The sequence below is a fragment of the Anoplophora glabripennis genome, unplaced genomic scaffold, assembly GCF_000390285.2.
Source record: "Anoplophora glabripennis isolate ALB-LARVAE unplaced genomic scaffold, Agla_2.0 scaffold1064, whole genome shotgun sequence".
In the NCBI taxonomy this organism is placed as follows: Eukaryota; Metazoa; Arthropoda; class Insecta; order Coleoptera; family Cerambycidae; genus Anoplophora; species Anoplophora glabripennis.
The window spans coordinates 30598-38796 of NW_019417176.1; positions in this window are offsets into that span (position 1 = coordinate 30598).

The window sequence follows — 8199 nt, forward strand, 5'->3', positions numbered from 1 at the left end:
TGGTTCCATATTTGAAAAAATTGTCAGTTGGACACAACCCTAAGAAATCCAAGGTATTAACTCGAGAAGAAGTAAATCAATTCATAAGAGAGGCAGATGATGAAATATATTTGATGGCTAAGGTATATTTTTAATCATTGTTTTATATGTATTTTAAATTACTAAATATCGATATCCTTTTAGGTCGTTTTAATATTGGGTATTTCTGGTGCTTGCCGCCGTGAAGAACTCACTAAAATGAGTGTCGATGACATAGAAGATAAAGGTTCCATCTTGATTGTGAAAGTACCGGATACAAAAACGAACATACAACGAATTTTTACGGTTTCGAATCTAGATTATATCGATATTTACCGAAAATACGTGGCTCTTCGTCCAAGTTATGCTAGCAGTCGCCGATTGTTTTTGAAGTATCAAAATAAGAGATGCATTAACCAAGTTGTTGGAATAAATTCTATTGGAGGGATGCCCAGCTTAATAGCAAAATACTTAAAATTACCAAATTCTGATGCTTACACAGGTCACTGTTTTCGGAGAACCTCGGCCACACTTCTTGCTAATGCTGGGGGTGATATATGTAGTTTGAAGAGACACGGGGGATGGAAATCTTCCACCGTGGCCGAAGGATACGTGGAAGATTCTATCAATAATAAGATTCAAATATCAAATAAAATTTTAGATTGTGAAATTTCAGGATCACATGGTATCACCTCTACCTCAAAAATTAGTAGTGTTTCAACCCCCAAAACCCCAATATCCCGAGCTGAACCTGAATTATCTGGTTTAGGAATAAATATTGGTTCGTGTACTGGTTGTACGATTAATGTTAATATTGTAAATAATAACTAAAGTTATTGTAAAATTCTATCATTATTTTAAAAGTATTTAATTGTTATTCATTTAAAAATAAATAATAATTTGGAGTTTTGCTTCATTTTTTCAAAGATTGAAATACAAAACTCTTATTAATTTACATGCAGTGTGCGAAATACTTCGCACCCTAGTGCGCGAAGTATTTCGCGCTCGGTGTCATGGTAACGTAAGAATCCGAAAAAAAGTGTCCCTTCGCATATTGTTGTCAATGCGCAAACCTTGTCATTTTTTGACGTTTGTAGAAAAAAATAAAAATTGGTGAAAGTATACCTTTCTCTGTCTTAAATAACCTCAAATTTTTTTAGATAAAAAAATCAAGAAGTTTCCGAGATATTTATTTTTTTCGGCCTGAAACATTTTTTTTCAAAGAAAAATTCTTAAAAATATCATTGTACAGAGTTCTGCCAGTAATCAGTTTTTTCGTTTTGACATATACTTTTTGGTGAAATAAAAAAATTTGTAATCACAATTCAAAAACATGCTCAACAAATGCAAAAAATTAAAAAATGACTTGCAGCAATTAATTTTTCAGTAATTGTTGATAATTTGTTTAAATTTAAAAAAAAATCAAAAACTGATTACACCATTCAATTGTACGGAAAAAATACAAAAAAAAACTGTCTCATTGTTTGACCCAAAACTATTTTTGTACAGTATTGCTATAAACATAAACATAAGTCGAATAGTGAATAAATAAAATAAATATTTTTTTGTCGTAGGATCGATTAGTGTACTTATTTTTTTTAAAGTTTGATGAATTCATAAATATACAGTGTGTCCAAGATAAGGATGGGATAGCATTAGAATCTAGGAAACGATAAGATATACGGGGTGGCTCAGATTAAAAATCCGTTGTGTTTTTTTATACCTAACAATATGCTGTCTAGAAAGTTTTAAAATCCCGGGTAGTTCCGGAGATATCCGGAAAAACCCGAAATTTTGCAAAATTGTTTAATTTTTTCTGGCTTTATTTGAAAACGAATTTTAAAATAAATTACATATGACAAAATGACAAAATCTGATGTCATTTTTGACATCAGATTTTGATGACAAAATCTGATGACATTTTTAATTCTGAATTAGATGATATTACTATTGTAATTGCTTAAAAGTTTTTAGGTTGTTTTAGCTATAATTTAAAATTTTTCCTGAGTACGGCTCTGAACGCTTTCAAAATATCTGTTGAATGAAGTCATAACGGTATACAAGTCAATACCGCACAAAATGTCCAACAATGTTTTACTGTTAGCTATACTAATTAGAAATAATAAAATATTTCATAAATTTGTATAATTTTTTTATTAGGTACAACTTTTTAAATTATGGGTTAAAGAAAATTGTTGGACATTTTGTGCTGTATTGACTTTATTCTCTTCTCTCTCTCTCTGCTCCAATAGATACAGGTATTTTGAAAGCGTTCAGAGCCGTACTCAGGAAAAATTTTTAGTGATAGCTAGAAACCTTTTTAAGCGATTACAATAGTAATATCATCTAATACATAATTAAAAATGACTAGATTTTGTCATAAAAATAGCAGCGATATATTAAAAAAAATTAATCTGATGATGGCCCCTCGAAGACGAAACGTCGGATTGCAAAAATGTTGACGCTATTGGATAGAGCGAAAAAAGTGGCACTGTAAATATACAGTTTATTTTAAAATTCGTTTTCAAATAAAACAATTTTGCAAAATTTCGGGTTTTCGAATTTCGCGTCAACAGTAGACTTTGCAGTTAATACTTTGTATTGCTGAAATCTCAAATCATCCAGAGATAATTTATCATTTGTGCATTTGTAATTCGACTTAGATGTTTATAGCAATACTGTACAAAAATAAAGTTTTGGGTCAAACAATGACACAGCTTTTTTTTTATTTTTTTTTCCGTAAAATTGAATGGTATAATCAGTTTTTGAATGATTTTTAATTTAAACAAATTATCAACAATTACTGAAAAATTCATTGTTGCAATTCATTTTTTATTTTGTTTACATTTTTGAGCATGTTTTTGAACTGTTACTACAGATTTTTTTATTTCACCAAAAAGTGTATGTCAAAACGAAAAAAATGATCACCGGCAGAACTCTATACGATGATTTTTCTAAGTACAATTTTTCTTTGAAAAAAAAGTGTTTCAGGCCGAAAAAAATGAATATCTCAGAAACTTCTTGATTTTTTTATCTAAAAAAATTTGAGGTTATTTAAGACAGAGAAAGGTATACTTTCACCAAGTTTCGTCAAAATTAAATTATTTTTACGGAAATAAGAAATAAAAAAAGGAAAAATCAGAAAAAAAACCTGTTTTTCGCATTTTTCTCGGAAATTTTGAGGTTATGTTAAAAAGTGGCCTCTACAAAAGTTGTAGATTTTTATATGATCTACAACTTTTGTATTGGATACTTTTTTGTTTGACGTCAAAGCTCGCCAGAAATCCCAATGTTTTGAATTTACATTCAGAATATGAAAATAATAAAAAAATTATCGTCTTTAATATAAACAATTAAAGATTGAAAAACTATCATTTTTGAAGTAAACAACGAAACTGTATTTTTAAACGTAAAAAAATAGAATAACTTGAGTATATCCAGGACTGTTTCCTTACGCATACAAGTGTGTGAGCTGGATATTTCAGATTCAGGTGTTAAACGAATAATCAAATAAATATGAGCACCCAAGGGGTTTTCTAACTACCTATACAAAATACGACAATTCAAAAAGTGTTAAAAGATTGGCTAAGCGTCTCGGCTACATCCCGTTGCCTGTGAAATCTAGTGAGTTGATCTTGATACAAGTCTGCCGCATGCGCGGTATACGATTTTTTCTAACATAACTCAAAATATTTCAACACACATGTACTACCTTTACAACATGCTACTATTAATGATAAATCTACTGAAAGCCAATATTATACACTTACATTTAGCGGCGAAGTCAAAGCAAGTTAATGAAAAGCATAACCATCATCCAAATTCACTAATCATGTTAGTAGAAGTACGTATTTCATACTATTGCAGGTCACCCGTCACTCGCTGCATCACAGTTACACTTTATTTAAAATAGTTCACGCACTCGAACGGACAAATTCGTTTTAATTATCACAAAATAACTAAAAACTACCAAAACACGCGTCCCGAAGCGTTTGCAAAAACGCACGTAATCGGTAACCGTCAAAAAGCGATGCGCGATTGTTGCAAACCCGACGCTGCCGCGAAAGCTTAGGCCCGGCCACCTACTAGAAGATTGTATTTAAAACTTACACAGTTTGTTACTGAAATTTTTGCATAGTTTTTTATTTATAGGCCTTTTTATTGATCAGTTGATGATATTAAATGACTTTATAAATGTAGGTGCTCGTATATTTTAGAATTGCAGGAACTCTTATCGAAATGACTAAAATGACAAGGGTAACCTTGACGTCAAGACATCAAAACTAATATCGCTGCAAAAACTATTGAGCCCTGCGTTCAAACGTGTAATAATAAATCAAATATAAGCAGACAGCTAATGAGTTGTTATAGTCAAGTCGGCAGAGGCCGAAAAGTTATTGTTGGTGACATTTTCTTGATAACTCGGAAATAACTACACAGGAATACTTTAAATGATGAGTACAGGTTAATTTGCTGACAAAGTATTTTATCAGGAAAAAAAATTATTAACAATTTAATCGTGAAAAATTTTTTTTTTAGTAGTTTTCTTTAAATAACTCAGCGGGATGACTTTGTACGAAAAAATGCTTAGGACGTGATTTAGTTCGTAATAAAAATAGCTACAAAATGGCGGTGGTCCGATTACGAAATTTACAATAACAAAGCCGTGACATTGAAAAAACGGTATAAAACTTCAATTTTTTAAAGTTGCTGCAAAAATGTCAATTATAAACAAAAAGTGATAGTATGGTTAACAGGCGCAAAATGTTAAGTAGCTTAGGATCTAAACGATGAAAATATATATATTTTTAAATTGTAGGTAATTGTGCTGGCTAATCTACCGTGATGGAATATTTTATAAATATACATAAATATACGTCCAAAAATTAAAAAAAAAACGGTGACGTATAAAACCATACCAAAACTGCAAAAATGAAGATACTTGAATTTTGCAAATTGCTTTTGGTTTCTGCATGTTTACACTGTGTGTATCAAATTTCAAGTGTCAGCAAAGCATCGAACAAATTTAATTATATTGTTAATAACTTTTTTTCCTGATAAAATACTTTGTCAGCAAATTAGCCTGTTATTGTACTCATCATTTAAAGTAAGCATGTGTAGTTATTTCCGGGTTATGAAGGTTTGACACAGGCCGAACCTCTACCAACTGTACTATTAATTTACATTCAAAATATGAAAATCATAAAAAAAATTATCAACTTCAATATATCTCCTTTTTCCCGATGACAGAACTTGCCGTCTTAATTTTCAGGTGGAACCGCATAAGTTTATCATACGCGGCGTTGGCAGGAAGGACGGTTTGGTGGCCGCCCCCGTCGGCGGGCGCCCCATTCGGGCGGCGTCCTCCAACCCCCGGAAGGCCACATCCGAGCGCGATGCAGATAAGATAAAGGCCGCGAGGCGCGAGTGTTGCCTGGTTACCTTCGGCGGCGGGGGCGGCCTCGCGGGATCGATTGGCGGCTCATCCAATGGAGCGGGTGGCGGGGCCCCAATGGCCGGAAATGCAACCGGCGTGCGGTGGATCCTTGCCATACGATCCCTTTGATCTCGGCCACCGCCGGCGAGGGTGTCGGCGGGCAGGTGTGGGGGGTGGTGGGGGTACGAAGGTGTCCGTCGCGATCCGGTTAATTGTGATTAGGCGAAAAATTACCTCTTTATGTCTTTATCCATCCTTTCTTTTTTTTTTTCAAGTTTCGTCAACGATATGGCGCCCAACGTGGGGTCACGATATCTGAAATTCCACGACAACAATTTCGATATCATTTAAATAAAAAAAAAATGATGTTAAATTGTCGTTGTTCGGTTTGTCAATGTTAACGGTCTTCATTTGAGCATTACAAGTATTTAGTAACATCAAAATCATTATTATTTATATACATTTTGGTCTAATCCTTGAAATAAAAAATATTAAGGTCGTTAAGAACATTTATATCCAGTATCCTGACACATAGCTGTTCTTGAAATCTCGATTATAGCATAAAAAATAAGTCACCACAAGAAAAGGCTCTAATGAAGCCTATGAGTGAGTCGCCCCTTAAGATTTACCGCGAGAAAACCGCGATTTCGTATCATATCGACTTAGTTATTTGCAGCCTCGACGGCTAAGTGATTTTTGAGTGCTAATGTGACGGTAAAGAAAGTGGCGATAGACTAACTACCCGCGTTTATTTTCTTGCGTTTAAATGGGCCTGGTTTCGATAAGACGCGGTGGGGTATCAAAACTCGTCGGTTGCCCCCTTTTCCAGGTGTATCATCGAAGAAAATTGATAAAAGAAAACGAAGATGCGATGGAAAATTATCAGAAATGGTGGTACACTCAGATTTAAAAAAGCATTTGCTATACAATCGATTCGATTTGCAAAAACAACTGCGAAATCATACAGGATTAAAAATAAAATCACCCCAAGAACCTGCTAGGTCCACAGTGTCCCCTGTGTCGAAAGTAAATATTGACTGATTGGAAATATTGTCAGCTTATACTTTATATCTGTTTGTTCTGCCAGGCTTGACCCAACCATCTCACGCTGGGGTCTTTCATCGAGGTATTATTGATGTTCGTCGCTTTTTACCGCGTTTATGTCGAAAGGAACTAAGGAAAATTTTGATAAAAAGCAGTCGTCAAGAAATAATGATGAAAATCAACTATAAATAAAAACACAAAATCAGTTCTTATGTAAACATATTTTGGAATGATTTATCTTTCTGTCTTTGTTTATGGATTTATCATACAGAGAAAAAACTTCCTGTACTGTAACGTATGTAGATAGTTGGTTTACATTGTTGATTGAAATACTCTCTTCAGTCAACGTATTTACGCTTACATACTTGTATTTTGTATTACACAGCCAACAGCTATTGTTTCGCCATCTTACGGTGTAGCTGAATACTATGGAGAATCAGAGTACAATTAAGATGGCGCTAGGCACTACTGCAAGTGAAGTCCCACATTTGAAAGGAATCCATCCAATCTAATCCATATTTGTATCGCCATTCAATCAGATCAACCAGGTTGCTCAGTAACGCCATTCTGGCGATTTCTTGAACTATTACTGTACACAAAGGTACACGCTTTTACAACTAATGTTCCATAAGAGAGAGTCCTCCTTTCCTCTACCACCCCATACTGAAAACTAAATACCTAATTTTCTGGTTGATTGATACAGTACAGTATCCTACAATGGCTATAGCCTTTACAATATTCATAGAGGGCAGCACAAAATTTCTTTTAATTGAAATTGAAATTGCTGTTGAGGGGAATAAAGATATTTTCTGAAAACAGACCTTCACCCAAGCATAGTCTTTTCAAAAACTACACTATTTTCTGAGAAAATTATATGTGGCCTATATAAATAAGGTATTGAGCTAGGAGTTGACATTTTTATTGCAAAATAATTTGTATTATTGAAGTTGTGGATAAATAAAGTATAATAACAAATTGAAATTTTATGTCATAGATCTTTATTATAATTTTACATCTCCTTCGTACAGATTTGAGGAACTGACCTGCAAAATATTAGACTGAATTATGCAGTATTACCAGCAATGTCTAGATTTTTGTGAAATTATTTCTTTGGTAGCCATTTATTTAAATGTCATTAGTAGAGATACGCACCAAAGAGAACAACAAATATGAATGTTTGGAGCTTCTAGTCCAGATGGAGCCAGTATCAAACTTAACCATAGAAATTTTATGGCTTATAGAAAACTGTAAAACATATTTTAATTTTTGACTTCGTTTCGCCGTGACTGAATATATTTCGCAGTCACAAAATGCTCTCATAATTGAAAAATAAAATATATGACGGAACTAAGGAAATACGTCTAGGTCTAGGTTTGTCAAATAGATCATTATATACCATAATATGTTACCATATCAGTAAGAAATACTTAAAGTAATAAATAAATAATAAATACAGCCCTACCATACCTAGGTTTGTTTTCTGAAAAAGAAATTAACTTGGAAGAGCATAATGAACAGTAGATAATTGCGCCCGGGCACAATAAAGAGATGCCGACTTTTAGTTTTTATACGGTTTCAACTATCTTCGTAAACACCATACCTATATAGGCATATATTGTTTTCTGAAAAATAAATTATTTTTTTGGAAGAACAATAATGAATATTAAATAATGTTTGAAATTCTATGCTTTTCTGTGTGG